This window comes from Bombus vancouverensis, chromosome 18, assembly GCF_051014615.1.
Source record: "Bombus vancouverensis nearcticus chromosome 18, iyBomVanc1_principal, whole genome shotgun sequence".
Classification (NCBI taxonomy): Eukaryota; Metazoa; Arthropoda; class Insecta; order Hymenoptera; family Apidae; genus Bombus; species Bombus vancouverensis.
The window spans coordinates 5,245,036-5,261,891 of NC_134928.1; the positions used below are offsets into that span (position 1 = coordinate 5,245,036).

At 36.6% G+C, this 16,856-nt stretch overlaps 1 pseudogene; it reads left to right on the forward strand.

The window, feature by feature from the left end:
- Positions 1 to 5,429: 5,429 nt before the first annotated feature.
- On the forward strand, positions 5,430 to 5,512 carry LOC117160453 (U6atac minor spliceosomal RNA; annotated as a pseudogene).
- The last annotated feature ends 11,344 nt before the right edge of the window (positions 5,513 to 16,856 follow it).

Sequence of the window (16,856 nt, forward strand, 5' to 3'; positions counted from 1 at the left end):
AGCAAAATACTGACATTCGCGGATGACACAGCTGTACTAATCAGGCACACTAACCCTGCAACATTTACATTACTAAGTTACAGTTACAGCAACAGTTACATTACTACAAGAACATATCACAAAAATAGAAAAGTGGCTTCAAGCAAAACAAATCAAAGCAAACCCCGAAAAATGCAAACACATTACATTCACACTGCGAAAACAGAAACCACCAAACATTGTACTAAACGGCACACGCATAATACAAACAAGGCAAGTCAAATATCTAGGACTCCACTTGGACTCACGACTCACATGGAAACAGCATATTAAAGCAACAATAGACAAAATACAGATGGCAAGGAGACAAATGTACTGGCTAACAAGTCGAAAATCCAAACTAAGCATAGAGAACAAACTAAAAATATATAAAATGGTCATAAAACCAATCTGGACGTACGGAATAGCACTATGGGGAACAGCAGCAATGAGCCATATAACCAAAATAGAGGCAACGCAATCGAAAATACTCAGAACAATAGTAAACGCGCCATAGTACGTTAGGAACGAGGACACACGGAAAGACCTGGGAATACCAACTGTCAAGGAGGAGATTAACAAAAGTGCAAGAAGGCACGGAGAAAGAATAGCAACGCACCCAAACCGGCTGGCAGCGGAAACGGTCGACACATTAAGCATAAAAAGAAGACTAAAAAGGAAACACCCAACAGAGCTCACAAAGGACATAACCTAACAAACACGATGATGGTACCCCGCTGGGGGTAGCCACCCACATGTTATATTAGCACACCGCTATAATATTTTACCAAATGTCCTACTGGACAAATTGTAAAATTCAAATAAAAAAAAAAAAAATTTGTCAAATCGAAGTGTTCACACCATCATTCTGCCAGTTCGTCTGTCAAATCGAAATCAAGTTAGTGAAAATTTTATAAGTATTAACTGTTGGTTACCATTTTGTCAATTAAACTGCTCATACCGTCATTTTATAAGTTGTCAAAGTTCGATTAACCGCCAAGATTCATAGATATGAATCCCTGAATATGAATTCATAGATGTGAAGAAACCCACGCTATTGTTACTATCTTCCCACATTTGACTAATTTGTCATATAATTCGTGAATTACTATGTACATTGCCATGCTTCGCATCTTAGATTTGAAAAATAGTGGAAATCTGAAAAAATGATCAATGTACATGTTTCAATCGTACAAATACTATTGAAATCATTCAGGCCTTTTTCTTTTTTTTTTCATTATTTAATTTGTACTTTACAATTTGTCCAGTTGGACATTTGGTAAATTTTTCTAGCTTTATTACTAGATAATAAAAAGTGGATGGCGGGATACCATATTCTAGTTTGTCTATTTTATTTCTTTAGTGAGGTCAGTGATGTGTTTTCTCTTTAGCTCTTTTTTTATGAGAGTTTTGCTCGCTTTAGCAGCCAGCTCATTTGGATGTGTTGCCGTCCTTTCCTTGTTCTTTTCCGCGTACCTGCCGATTTCTTCTTTGACTGTTGGAACTTTTAAATCTTTGCGTATATCCTCGTTTCTGAATCCATATTTAATTAATTTGTTTTTAGTAAGGGCAGCGGCTCCTGTTCCAAGATTTTCATTTTTAAAACTGTTGGTGTAAACGTGCATGAAATTGCACGTAAAGAGCATTAAACAGATTTTTCCATTCCTAAGCAGACAGTACTTCCTTTTTGTATATTACGAGCGATAAGTCGATAACGGATGCCTTTAGTGCCCAGAGAAGCACTTTGTAAAATTTGTTTTTTTTTTGTATAGCTGATAGATTCTAATTCGTCAAAATACAAAGGTTTGTCAATTAGACTTACACTTCAATTACAGTTTAGTGATTTCATTGCATTAAATAATTATTTTTTTATTTAAAATTATGTTCAACTGCTAGAATTACAATGAAATAATATCTTACAAACATTAGGGTCCTTTTTCTATCGTTGGTAATTTTCATCTTTAACGTTGTTAGAATTTAATCTTGAAATTAAGATTAATAATCTGTGGAAAACACAATGTTTATGTTAAAATAATATTATGTGATATTTATTAAACAAAAAATTACAGAACCAAAAATATAAGTGAGTGTTATGGAATGTTGACAATTGGCTAGTTATTCTCAGACTGACTGACTTACTGACCCATGGCGCCTGAAAAGATTTTGAACCCCACTCTCTATGCAGTAATGAGTGTGACCTGTGTAAATGCTGTGTGGCGGCACGTGCCACGGAACCTTCCAGCGGCTTCGCGATACAAAGCGCTACGCCGTCAAAGCGCGACACCGACGTGCCCTATGTGCCATCCATATCCTTACGCTTCTTCCGCCGAATTCTCGGAAGAGCATGCACGCACCAGCCGCCGCGGTACATCTCACGAACGCACGCTAGTGGGGATATCGCTGGGCAACGAAGGGAAGAATCCGTTCATCACCTCATCTGTATAAGATTAATATCGTTGTATTGCAACAAACGTATTAAACATTTTCTTCTACACATTTCTTCAAAATTTGAATTACTAAATATGAATTCTGTAAGGTGTGCTGTTGTATTTCAGTTGGTTATTGAATAATACTGGAAGTGAATAAAAAAGATTTAAAAAAAGATTACAAACAAGATTAAATTAAATAAAAAAGATTACAAAAGTACAGAAAATAAAAAAGGCCCAAAGAAATCTACAGCAGAATAACTTAAACTATACTAAATTTACAATTAACTCCAACTTCATGTTTATACAATTCTCCTAACCTTTCTTTTTGGCTGTTGAAACGATTCCATCCATTCAAGATTGTTTTATCCTCTTACCAAATTTCTAAAATCGCTGAAACATGTTATTTATGTAAGTAGAGTTCAATTTGATTCTATTGGTAGTGAAGAATTCATTCAGAAAAAATATTTGCAAAAATGCCTTTCATTTACAATTGTCTCCTACCCGTTTATGACTCGGATAACACCTCTGCCTTTCTTGGGAAACTCCGACTTTCCTACCTACCAAGTTGTAAACCTTACGACGTGGCTCATAAACACCCTAAGTGCCCGATGGGTCAGGTCTAAAGTAAATATCTGGTATCAGTCAGCAATACCAGAGAATATGCGCCCATGAGAATAGACAACTACAAGATTTGAAATAATAGGTTTTGGAGTTGGATATTTAATTGATTCACACAGATTCAATTAATATATTCTGTATTCACCGGATACACTCAGATAATTAACACATGGCGGACGCCAAAACAAAAGAGCGTCGTTAGAAGTCGTACCAACTTTGCATGTAGGAACTAGTGATCATACCAACCTAATATTTTCCTTAACAGAGAATCTTACAACAATCTTGATCAGAACGTTATACTCTTCGTGTTACACTAAACCGTATTAAATAAACATAACATTATTCTGTATCATAAAGTGCTAGTGATTCTCTTCGTGTATACCAAAGAGTGAAAGTAAATAACCTAAACATACTCGGCATCTTTAATTTACTTCCACCTTGAGCGTTAATCTCGTTCAAAGTTCGTGATATCAACCGATCAGTTGCAACCTGACTGATCGCCACTTGGTTGAGACTCGAAGATGGCATCACGCTGGGAGTAGTCATCCACATGTTATTTAGCAACTAAACTTTTTTTTTTCTTTTTTTTTTTTTATTTATTTGTTGAAATTACAATCAATTCTCGCGTTGAGAATTTTCAGTAATTTTTCTGGCGTGGCGCAGTGACATGGCTGTTTATTTACAATAAGTTAATACTTATTATAGATAGGTATAATTTATAAGTATTATAAGTAAGTGCATATGCTTAATTTGGATAATTAAATGAATCTAACGTTTAGGTCTAGCGGGTAGTGCTTCTTCAGCCTGCGAATCTGGTCCGTCGTATCGAGTAGTCCAGTGATTAGGGGGTTTCGGTGTTTGTTGATTCTTTTGCTATATCTGTCGCTATATTTTGCTATTTCCTCTTTGACAGTGGGTATCTTGAGGTCGCGGTGTATTGTTTCATTGGTTACATACCAAGGTGCGTCAATTAGGGATCTTAGCGTTTTCGATTGAAAGCGTTGGAGTATTTCAAAGTATTTCAATGTGACGAATACGGGATCGTTATAAACCTCGCAAAATGCGAATTCGGCGTGCGCGAAATTCAATTTCTTGGCTATACCGTTACCGCGGAGGGGACAAAACCTCTGGCTGAACGCGTTGACGCGATAATCAAAGCACCACGACCTGGTACTGTTAAGGAACTGCGAAGATACTTCGGTATGATCAACTTTTATCGACGTTTCATACCGGGGGTAGCGCAAATTCTACAACCGCTCAAGGACTTGTTAAAAGGCACAACAAAGTGCAATGCGACTATTGAGTGGTCCGATCAAACTGAAAAGAACTTCCGCGAGTCGAAGCGCGCCTTAGCTACCGCAACAATGTTAGCGCATCCGATTCCAGGCGCGCCCGTTAGCTTCGTAGTCGATGCTTCCGATTGCGCAATAGGAGCGGTACTCCAACAACGCGTCAATGATACTTGGCAGCCTCTGGGTTTCATCACGAAATTCCTATCCCTCGCGCAACGAAAGTACGGGATACATACATATGTATTTTCTTGCTCTTCCAACCCATTGCCGTTGCGGTCATTTGTTGCAAATTCGATCGTTTGCATCTGACCTAAATCTTGAGGTTAAAATTTTCTGTTACAAATTATTAATTAGACCTATTTATAACTTATGCTAATCCCATATGTTATAAAATTTCTGCCAGTGCGGTGGTAAACGCAAGGCTAGGCATCTTGAAAATAAGTGCATTAGAAGAAGCAGCAATTATTTTAGAACGGCCATCTCTTACTACAAGAATTATAATAGCAGCAAAAATATATTATTAAGAGCTTCATAATAGATTTAATAATAATGATTTAATTAAGGGAATTATTTACCTTTACCCTTTGTATTTAGAGAGGGCTATGAAAAATGTACATCTCCTTCAAGAGGCTAATTAGAATACTTCCTATGATGTACATTACCACATTAAGAATCAAATTCTTTCCAATGAGCTAGAAGCTCGGCGGGGCAGCTGGCTATGGTCGTTAAGGTCGAGAATTGAAGGTGACGCGTCGCGAGTTCGAATCCTCGGTATAGGAACATATAAATAAAAAGGGACGGAAAAACCAAAATTTCTCTTAGAATATACAAACAGGCAAGTGGCCAGCCCCTCCCTTGCGTGTGTTCTGGATGTACTTTCTGAGAGTACTTGGTTTTTAAACGTGCTTGGTGTTAAGCACACAGGGGCCCGACGATAAAAACTCGCACTGGTACACTGTCCCGTTCGTGGAGGTTTTAGCCGGTAAGAATCCGGCACTACCTTCTGCCCGTCCCCACAGGGTGGTAAGGTGTCTATGAAGATTTCCTCCACGTAAAAAAAAAAAAAATTTTTTTGTAGTATGAAAGGAGAGACGTTTAACATTCCCGTAGACAAGGGGGAACACATATAAATTGTATCAGTGGCGAATAATCTTTATCAATAATCGACATGAAAGTAGGTGTTACGCCACGATGCTTACCACAGGCTGTGGTTGGGCGACAGACTGTCGCCTCGAGCCAAAGCTCACCGTCACTAATCTCGAACAATTACAATCGGATTGAATAACTACAATAGTTTAGTTACAGTTATAGTAGACTTTAGATTGCAAGGTTGCGGGGCTATCCGAAGGTTCCGGTGTCCTTTCATCTCCGACACGGCCATCCTGACTATCACACGTCCTCGTGTGTGGCTAAAATATCGTGTTTTCTTACATTAGCTTCGATGCAACTGACATTATTTACAATTTAACTAAGTGTCCAAGAAAGTCAAGGGTCCATTTCAACAACGAGGTTTTGTTCGGAGGTTTGACATGCAAGGAAATGAAAGAGGGCTCGAATTAGTAGCGCTATAATCGTAAGTAATATAAGGCATAGAGTCTCGAAAGACCCGTTATCCTTATTCTTCCTAGACATTAAACAAAAGCCGAACAATAAGGAAATCTACAACAGCAACTAAACTAGAAAAATTTACCGAATGTCCAGCTGGACAAGTCATAAAATACAAATTAAATAAAAAAAAGAAAAAACAATTTAGTTGAGAATTCGCAACAGTCTCCTTCAATCTGTTTCACTTTTTATTCAGAGGAAACACCCAACAGATCTCACATATAACCTAAGAAACACGAAGACGGTACCCCGCTGGGGGTAGCCACCCACATGATAATCAAACAGCCAAAAAATTCTACCAAATGTCTAAATCGGACAAATTGTGAATGTAAACAACTAAATAAAAAAAAAAGAAAACTTTTTATTCAGAATGTTTTCCGCTTTTGAGAATATTCTTTCAGGTAATACCAATGTTTTTTTTCTTTTTTTTTTATTTATTTACATTTTACAATTTGTCCAGTAGGAGATTTGGTAAAATATTATAGCTTAGTGATATAGTAATATAACATGTGGATGGCTACCCCCAGTGGGATACCATCTTCGAATTTGATTGATTTATTTCTTTAGTGTGGTGAGTGTTTGTTTGTTATGTCCTTTGTGAGATCTGTTGGGTGTTTCCTTTTTAATCTTCTTTTTATGTTTATAATACCAATGTTGCCATAATACTTAAATACGTCATTACTTACAATTTCTTATAAGATAAGATACTGATAACATTTTCAAATCAGAATGAAAGTGGTTGTCCTTTGTTGCCAAAATATGGACGGTTTATATATTCCACCACTAAAGAGATTGTAATCTCTACATTAATTAAAATGAAGAAAACAGAAGAAAAGCGAACAGTTTTGTCCTTTTTTGTTTGCGAAATGCTAGAGACCGCATTTCGTCTTGCTCTTATCTTCCACGAGAAACAGTCACGTCACAAGGTACAAGAGTACGATAGAAGAAGAAAGAAAATGTTCGATTGTGAAATATTCAACAAAACTGAAACATGTAGATGAATCACGTGCACGTCATGAATATTTTGCATCGTTTCTTCGCCTTTTCTTCATTTTTTTCGCTAGTTGCTCCATTATTTAAGAACGAAGATATTTCTTCTTTTCTTTTTATTTGGAAGAATTTTACAATCAATTCTCATTGAGAATTATAAGTAAATTATTCTGGCGTGGTACTTTAACTTGAATAATATGTGTTTATCATATGTTTGATTCTAGTTGAATCTAATGCTTAAATCTAAAGGGTAATGTCTTTTTTTCTTCTCGATGAACTAAAAAAAAGGCAGAAAATAGTGTGAAATTAAAAATTTTGGCAGATTTAAAGAAAAAATATGTTTTTTAAAAAGAAAAAATAAACTTTAAGGTGCTATAACAATTATTTAAAAAAACTTTCTGACGAACTTTTTTAGTTCATCGAGAAGAAAAATATATAATAATTTAATCCTTTTTTTGGTTTTTCGTTTCAGTCAAGAATTACGAGATGAATTTTTCATGCCGATTGAAAACTGCAGCCCATGAAATAGGCTTAGAAATCTGTTATAATTTTTTTGTTTACTTTAAAAAAATTTTTTTGTATTCGTTAAATATATATATGTCGTATCGTCGTCATAATACCGTCGGTTTGGGGTATGTAATGAACCTTTACTCGAACTATCCATCTTCTTACACAGTCGAAGTGACATCTATTGATACAAATACGGATACTACAGAGTTGACAAAGAATCGCGATGATTAGGCACTAGTGACACTGATCTAAGACACGATAACGACCCCACGGTCAACGGGATAGTAGGTTTAATTTTTCGTCAAAGTCTAAGTTGGAATTTATATCAAACGTGGAGTAATCACAGATAGTAAGGCATTAGTTAATTCGTCAATAAACTCGTACACGAGAGAGAGTGTTTTTTTTTTTTTTTAAATAACGTTTGTTTAAACCAAGATACATTTTAATACATTTGGGTATTCACAATAAACTATGAATTTTGATAAGATGTGTTAGGCAAAAATACCGATACGCGACGCTACGACGTAGCCATACTATGTTATGTATGGCTATGTTATGTTTTAATATAATCTTTGGCTTTAAGCCGCTGGGGAGGGGAGCTTTTATGTGATTTTGTTTTTAGTTGCTTTTTCTGTCCTGAAAACTTGGTTGCAAAACAGGACGACGAGAGAGAGTGTCTCTCCGTCACGGTGACGCTGTTGTAACGTCAATCCACATGAGAGACCAGGCCGCTGTCACGACCGGCTCACTTTAAAATCGGAGATAAAGATGTATTGGCATTCGGCAACAATGTATATCGGTGAAGTGCCTAATGAGCCATCAATATCCCAACAGTCCTTCCGCTGAATATTCCAGGAGATGGCGTGCGTGGCGGCGATCGCAGACTCCTAACAAACTCAAGGATAGTGGGGATATCAAGGAGTGACAAAAAACAAATAACCGAATCCGATCGGAAGTCGAGTCGTAAGAGTTAGTCTTGAAAAGTCGCGTCTAGAGCTCGGAAGTAAAAATTGTGAACTGTGTTAGAAAAAAAGTAAAGTTTCTTTTTTTCATTTTTTTCTGTTTTTTGTGTTATTTTACGTGACACTGTCGGGGAAAACTATGATGGGGTGTGTCTAATGGTACGAAATCATCGGATTCGTGGTGATTTGGTCAACGACGTCCACACCAAACTTTGTTTTATTGTAAAAAGCAATGGTTTCTGGAACACGATTATAATTATCTTCTCTTCGTACACCTGTATGTTTGGTGCTTAGAAGGAGGATTTCTACTTTAGGTTTACTTTTATACACAGCAAGTGTACAGTTTTCTGATTTATATAAATCTGAGGAAAACAAAGTCATCTTGTCCTTTTTTTCCTTCGCTGGTTTTGCCAGTTCTCTTTTATTCGACCGGATGATCCCAACCAAAGTTGTTTTTTGTGCTAGCAATTTTTTAGCTAGCGGGATGCTTGTAAAGAAATTGTCTGTCCTTATATGTTTGCCTCGTTGTAAATATGGTTCGGCTAATTTTAGTGTTACAAACTCGCTTAAATCTCGGTATTGAGCATCGAGTTTCATCTTTCCCCATATAAGGGAAATCATTCAAAATCTACTTTGTTTGGACGTCAACTGCTAACAAAAATTTTTTTTTTTATTATTATTTATTAAAATTACAATCAATTCTCGTGTTGAGAATTTTCAGTAATTTTTCTGGCGTGGCGCAGTAACATGGCTAATTATTTATAATCAGTTAATACTTGTTATAGATAAGTATAATTTGTACGTAAGTATTGTAAATAAGTAGATGTTACTTAATTTAAATAACTAGTTGAATCTATCGTTTAGGTCTAGCGGGTAGTGTCTCTTCAGCCTGCGGATCTGGTCCGTCCGATCCAATTTAATGCCAAATTTATGAGGTTAGGTTATTCGGCATATATTGTGTAAATCTGCAACGGGCTTTCGTTGGAAATAATTGCACATCTATCGAAATATTTTCATATGGCTTATGACAAGCCTGGCTATTACTTATAAACCTGTTCCATATTTCGGAAAATGCAAAATAGTTAAAATTAATACTATGGTTCTTGAGATATTTCATTTCGAAGTTCGAAATCCGTCAAATTGATGTCCAGTAAACCTAGTGTTAATGTTATTGTTATTTTTTTAGTGATAATTGAAAATTAAAAAAAAAAAGACTTTTTACTTATTAATAATTTATTTAAACGTGAAGCCTAATATTGTTCCTTTCAGACTTAATTTGAATAAATCGATTTTTTAAAGAAAAATGCGTATCGTCGTTTATCCGTCAATTTGACGGGTGCTCGTAGAGATAGGTATATACGAAACGCCCGTAAACCTAGTGTTAATTGGTCAATTTCCATGTCGGTGGTTAGAAAAAGATGCTAGCCGCCCTTGAAGCGTCGTTCGTGAGAAAAATAGATTTCCCCTATCTTCCCGTAGTTGGGACAAAGACTATTTGTCTGTTTGAAGGACATGTTTCTTTTTTTTTTTTTTGTTTGTTAAATTTACAATCAATTTTCAGTACATACAATCTCAGTCTCATACAATCAATTTTCAGTAATTGAAGGACGTTAGTTAACTAAATCTTAAGATTTGTAACGGGCCCTCAGGCTAGCTAAACATGTACTGCGGAGACGCATGGACATCTGGCAATCATCTTAGTCGAAGAATAGGGTCTGCGTGTGGCGAGCCACGGGACAGAAACCGTTGGAATGTTTACTGTCGCGTGCCGCCACGAATATTTCTTTTACGGAGAGCTATAGAATTACTCCATACCTTTGTTAGACAAAGCGTTCATCCCGTCACTCCCAAGCTCATTATTACAAATCTCAAACAAATACAATTAGATAGAATGACGACAATTGTGTAATTATGGTTATGGTAGACTTTAGATCACAATTTTACGGATTTTACCGAAGTTCCAAAGGGGAGGCTCCGGTGTCCTTTCATCTCCGACATATAAAACTGCAGCGGCACATGAGTCATAGGACGATGCGGATCGAGAGCGACTCGTGTTGTGTTGTGCCTCGGAACACGGACACCGCCTTGACGCACGAAACATAACGATAGATAAACTCCGGACAAAACAAAGTCACCGTTATAGGCAACCGTCGATCTAAGACGAATTCAAATTTTTCTACTCCCCCTGCCCCCGACGCGTGTAAATAAATGAACGCGATCGCGAACGAGTCAGTTATTATCCGAGTCATTATCCGAGTTACAGTTCGAGTTAACACACGAGTTATTTGTCTGAGTTATTATCTACGTTTAATAGAATATACGAGTTATCGAGTTATCCGCGAGCGATCATACTTTCTCTTTGCGAATACATTTATAGGAGCGTCTCTCGATGGTATTTATATTTATTCATATTTATTTAATTTATTCTAAATATATTTGACGGGTTGCAACAGCAATTTCTCGTTATTTGTCTCCACCAACCTAGAGATTTTTTTTCTTTTTTTTTCTTTTTTTTTTATTTGGATTTTACAATTTGTCCAGTAGGACATAACCTAGAGATTAATATGATTTTAAAAGCTTTTTAAATTCCTCACATACTTAGAATTAATCAAATAGTTTGGTATATAAGAGAGTGAACTTATGTCGCATGTTATAAATGCAGCTGCGTTCGTTACAACAATTTCCATTCCAAGGAATTTCTCTCGAAGATCGCGGTGAAGAATTTGCTTTGTTAAATTATTATTGGTATACTTCGTCAACTTGTGGTATATCGATACAACTTGTCAACCATCACTTTTAATAGCTTCTCGCTAATAAAAACAATTCGTAATTATTTAATAAGAAGCAGTGTATTTTTAGTTATTCAGAAATTTGCTTAATGATGTTTAAAAATACAAATATGTTTAAAAATTATATCGTAAATACATGTATTTCATTTCATGTTTTACTAATATATCTTTAATTTATATTAAATATCTGAAACTTGAAAGGTAGTTTTACAACTTTCAATACATCGCATTCGTTTCAAATTTAGTGCATAGTTCTTAGGTTATATTACCTTCGCTTTCCAAAGATTAATCTTAGTATATGGATTTAATGCATCATACAATAACCTCTCTTTGTCAGACAATTTTAGAAATTATCTATATGACCATAATCTTATTTCATGGTGGATATATTAGATTTGATGGACTATATTTTAATTTTACTTTATATTACTATTAACAAAATAGTAAGTAGAAAGATTACGTATATGCACTGTTACATAGTACGAATAAGCATACAATTTTTTATATTTCGCATGTAACAGCAATTTGTAATTCGTAATTATCTGTCTTCACATAATACTTAAAATTCGCATTTTAAAATAATAATGAACAATATGTTCATGCTGAAAATATTTGTTAAAATACTAGATTTTCTTAAGGAAATTATGTTTGTTGATGTACGCATATATACGTGTGCACCTTAGTGTTCAAATTCTTACAGTTATCTGGTTTGAAAATGTTCAGTTCAATTCATTGATTAATTGCAGAAATGCATAATGCAATAATTAACATTCTATTTCATGCTTTTTCATACAGTAACGTTTAGTAACGTTTGATTTATGATATACGCATTTATATTTTTTTCTTTTATTTATTTATTAAAATTACAATCAATTCTCGCGTTGAGAATTTTCAGTAATTTTTCTGACGTGGCGCAGTGACATGGCTGATTAACGCATTTATATGACAATCATATATAATATATGTCTGAGACGAAAGGACGCCGGGGCCCCTCTGGAACTTCAGGATAACCGTAACCGTCCGGGATTAGTGACGGTGAGCTTTGACTCGGGGCGACAGCCTGTCGCCCAACGTAGCCGCGGTCAACGGGACGGGCGCTCCGTCTAACAAAGGTGCGGAGCGGTGTTATGACCCTCATTAAAGGAACTACCCATAGAGGTATCGGACAGTAAAACATGCTAACGGTTCCTTAGGACAAGTAATACCTGAGGTTGAGGCACGTACACAGCACAAGTCCCGGCAGCCCGAGGACCCGCTATAAAACCTGGGTTTTTCGGCAATTAAGATGTTTTGCAAACGGACAGGCAGCTTCGATGCGTCTCCGCAGTACATGTTCAGCTAGCCTGAGGGCCCGTCATAAATCTTAGAATTTAGTTGACTAAAAAGTCCTTCAAACAAACAGTCTTTGTCCCAGCTACGGGAAGATTGGAGAGGAGATTTATTCTATTGTAGAGGATGAGTCGAGTCCGTGATGATTGTGGCTGGTGGCTGTAGATGTCGCTGCTGGGGGTACTGCTATATTTTCTTCCTATTTAGAATCGTGGAATAAAAATCGGAATTCGGTCGCCGGGATTCGATCCCGCGTTCCGAACGTTCGTAGCCTAATGCGCTAACCACTGCGTTACCGTCGTCCGTTAATTGTTTATGTCGAGTAGCGGTATTTGTGCTGTCGAGTGCCGCTACACTATATTTTCGACTTCTTTTTTCGCGTAGAATCACCCCCTTTCCGCTTGTACCACCAGTTACCAACCACCCTGTATATAATACATATGTCACCTTAACTCGCTTTTTGTTTGTCATTTCACGCGCTAACAAAGATAATCGGAAAAGGCATAGTTTTTTATATTCTGTACGCCCGTTTCAAATGAGCACACGTGATTATCTCTGTAAATATCAAAAATGTGAAAAATTTTTCAGATGGGGGTTATTGAACTTCATGGGGGAACTTAATGAGATATTTCCATTCTTTTTACATTCTCATTCAAAGAAATTTAAGTGCCAATGTAATTTTTTTAAATATAACGTATACACTTTTTTATAACCTATACGATGCAATACTTAATTTTCTACAAAAATGAAGATACTTAAGGCCGAAAAATTATTAATCTAAAAAATATTTTAACTTTAATCTTGTAAAACTTATCGCATGAAAAACAAGGAAAACATAAAAGCACTGTGTTGCCTTTCCTTGTCTTTTAATACCTTAATCCTTTGTTCTGCCTGCCAACTCCCGATTACTCGGACCACACAAACAAGAAGGTCGGTCACGCGTCGAGCCATTTAGCTGTTTAGTCGTGTGCTCGAACTTGCGCAAAATGTATGAGCCTTATGACATGTATATTTCTGCGCAACGAAAGGAACTGTGAAATGATAAACACGTTTGGGCACAACTAATTCGTTTAAAACGTCTGGGAAGTAATTATGATAGATTCATCAGTGAAAAATAATTTATTATTTCAAAGTATATGTATCAATGACAATGTATCGGTAACAATTTATGAATTTATACTTAGTTTAAATTAATAATGCTTTGAGAAAACTCGTAGAAAATAAGTAATCTTCAACTTTGTGATATTTTTCGAAACAATGAAACACAATAGGAAACACAATATCTCAATAATATAATAACATACTTCTCACTACTATCATCAATTTTAGATTTTCTATTTACTGACATGGTAGGTATAAGTATCGTTTACTTCTTTTAAGGAATTATAACAACAAATTACAAACGTAACAAAAAATTACACGTAACTAAAGTAAGAAAATATCGAAAACAACTGAACCACGAGTCTGACACGTGTTGTTTACGTTTGTCGTAAACCAAGTACCACGATTTAGGCTCGTGCTTGTTATTTTTTGCCCAAATTTCTTACCACGAGCCTCACTCGTTGTAGGACAAAGGGTTAATAAGTTTAAAGTTACACTATCTTTTGAATCAATTATTTTTCGATCCAAGCACCTTAATTCTTTTTTGTAGAGAATTAAAAAATGCATTGGCTAGTATAAAACAATCTTATAACTGCTTTACAGATATTTCGGGTGAGGATATTGAAATGGAAAATATCGCCAGAGAGCAATGGAAACTAATTAACCAAACAAGAGAAGAACAACTACTGATCCGGAAGATGCAAGTACGAAAATGTGACCTAAGAATAAAAATGTAAAATCTAATTACAAGTGGTTAGAAGGCTCGCAACCAGCAATAAAAGATATCACGTATTGCAAAATCTAAATGACGAAGATATAGAAGGAGCTAATTCTTTAGTGATTAAACCTCCACTTTTTTTCATAGAAACTCCTAATATTGGCCCACTAATGAAAACACTAAACAAGCTTGTAAGACCCAAGTAATTTTTAATGAAATAATTAAAAGATAAACAGATCAAACTGCAAGTTCAGATGCATACAGTTATTGAAGCACTTGAAATAAAAAATTCAAATTATTACACTTACCAACCAAAGACTGAAAAGAAATTTAAGATAGTGATAAAGGGACTACACGCAAAACTTGGCGCAAAATATATTGACAGACCTAATGGAAAAAGGACACAAAATAAATAATATAATTAAACTGGTCAAGAACAGCACATCGACACCGCTACCAATGTTCCTTATAGAATTTCAACGAGCCAAAAACAACAAAGTATTTTTACTACAAAGGTTCTGTTACTTAGGTATGTGTTACGACCGTTCGCGGAGAGACGCGGTCGCGAGGAAAACGCGTCAGCGAGAGGCGTAAATTCTCGCTACGATTCGGTGAATCGACGCCGCGAAGTAGTCGTTCCCCTGTTTCGATTAAGATAACAGAGGTGGTTGAATGAATATGACACAGTAGTAAGTTATATTTCACCGTTTATTCCAACAACTTATAACGAAGACAGTTACGCTGATGCGTATGTACGAGATGAGCGAGTGACTGATCTGCGGGTGTGTATACCCGGTGGAAGGATGTTGACCGTTCGAAAGATGTAAAATCAGTACTGTACTGGGAGACGATGATGTGTCGGAGGAAAGCTAAGGATGGGTGTGTCTAGCGCACGGGACCATCGGATTTGTTGGTGCCGATGTTATTTAGGAAAGTGAGGGAATAGGCTTCGTTTCTAATTGGTTAAACGAAGGGTCTTAACCGCCCTCGAGAGAAAGTGGTTAGTGGGGGGACAGTTGCAGCGTACGTGCGAAAAACCAACTTTCCTTAGTTAAGCCGTGGTAGACAATAGTCTTTGGAAATTCTTCCGAACCAGATGTTTGTTTTGTTTGAAGGACCTTTCCTAGGAAATCTATGAGATTTATGGAAGGTCCTTCAAACTATGGAGGATACGTTGCGAGTATCCGAAGACATCTGGTTGCCACATTGCCCGCGGTGTGTGGCCTCGGCTAGGTAGAGTGTTACGCGACGTAACAGTATGATTTGAGTAAGTGTTAGGTAAATGATACATTTACACTGTACATGTGAATGTGTGTGTAAGCGTTAGAGGGCGTCCAGGTCTTAGTTGAGACAAAAGACTGTTGCTAGATGGGAGAAGCTTCTAGAGGAGTCGGTTGACAACAAGCGTGCGTGCAAGAAGGTTATCGAGGTCTTCAGAGTGTAATATATATATATTTATATACAGCTATACATATGTATAACTGTTGTGTGTGAAATAAAGTAAACTATTTGTATTTCCGAATCCTTTCTATACATTAACAGTAAGTGGTGGATTTGTTCCGGGAAGAGTTTTTTTACCGTTTGTAAGAGGCTTTCACGGTTCACTTTGTCAAATGCTTTCTCAATATCCATGAAGAGGGTTTACAGTATTGTTTCTTTTCTATTGTTAGTAAAACTTCGTTGACGAGCCTGTGCATTTGCTCTATCGTGGAGTGTTTGTTTCTGAATCCAAATTGGTGATCTGGTATTAATATTTGTTGGAATACAACGATATTAATCTTATACAGATGAGGTGATTGATATCCCCACTAGCGTGCGTTCATTAGATGTACCGCGGCGGCTGGCGCGTGTATGTTCTTCCGAAAATTCGGCGAAAGAAGCGTAAGGATATCGATGGCACATTAGGCACGTCGGTGTTGCGCTTTCACGGCATAGCGCTTCGTATCGCGAATCCGTTGGAGGGTTCCGTGGCACGTGCCGCCACACGGACACCTACACAGGCATATGAACAGGGCACTTACACAGGTCATACTCACTACTGTGTAGAGAGTGGGGTTCAAAATCTTTTAAGGGACCATTAACTTTGGCTCAAAGAAAATACGACTCATCATTAGCAGAAATTAAAAATGCAAGAGGAATGCAATAGCAAGGACTTGAAAAAACATATCCACGAAAACCACATCAGCGGAGAAAAGAAATCCTAACGCTTTTGGAAGGACACCAGCAAAAATGAAGATTGCAGCGTCCGCAAAAATAATTACGCGTCGAAACTCCGCGTATTCGTGGAATAAACGGTCACATGACAATTATCCCATGATAGTTTGTAGTATAAATAAACGTAGCCACTTAGAATCAGTCAGTTTTCAGTTGAGAGTCAATCAGTTCTTTGCAGTTGAGTAAAGAATTGGTCGAGAGTTAATATCAAATTCTGAAGAACAGTAGTCTTTGCGAAGCCGAGACTTGTTTTTAATCTAATTTTTGAGTAACGTCAAGAA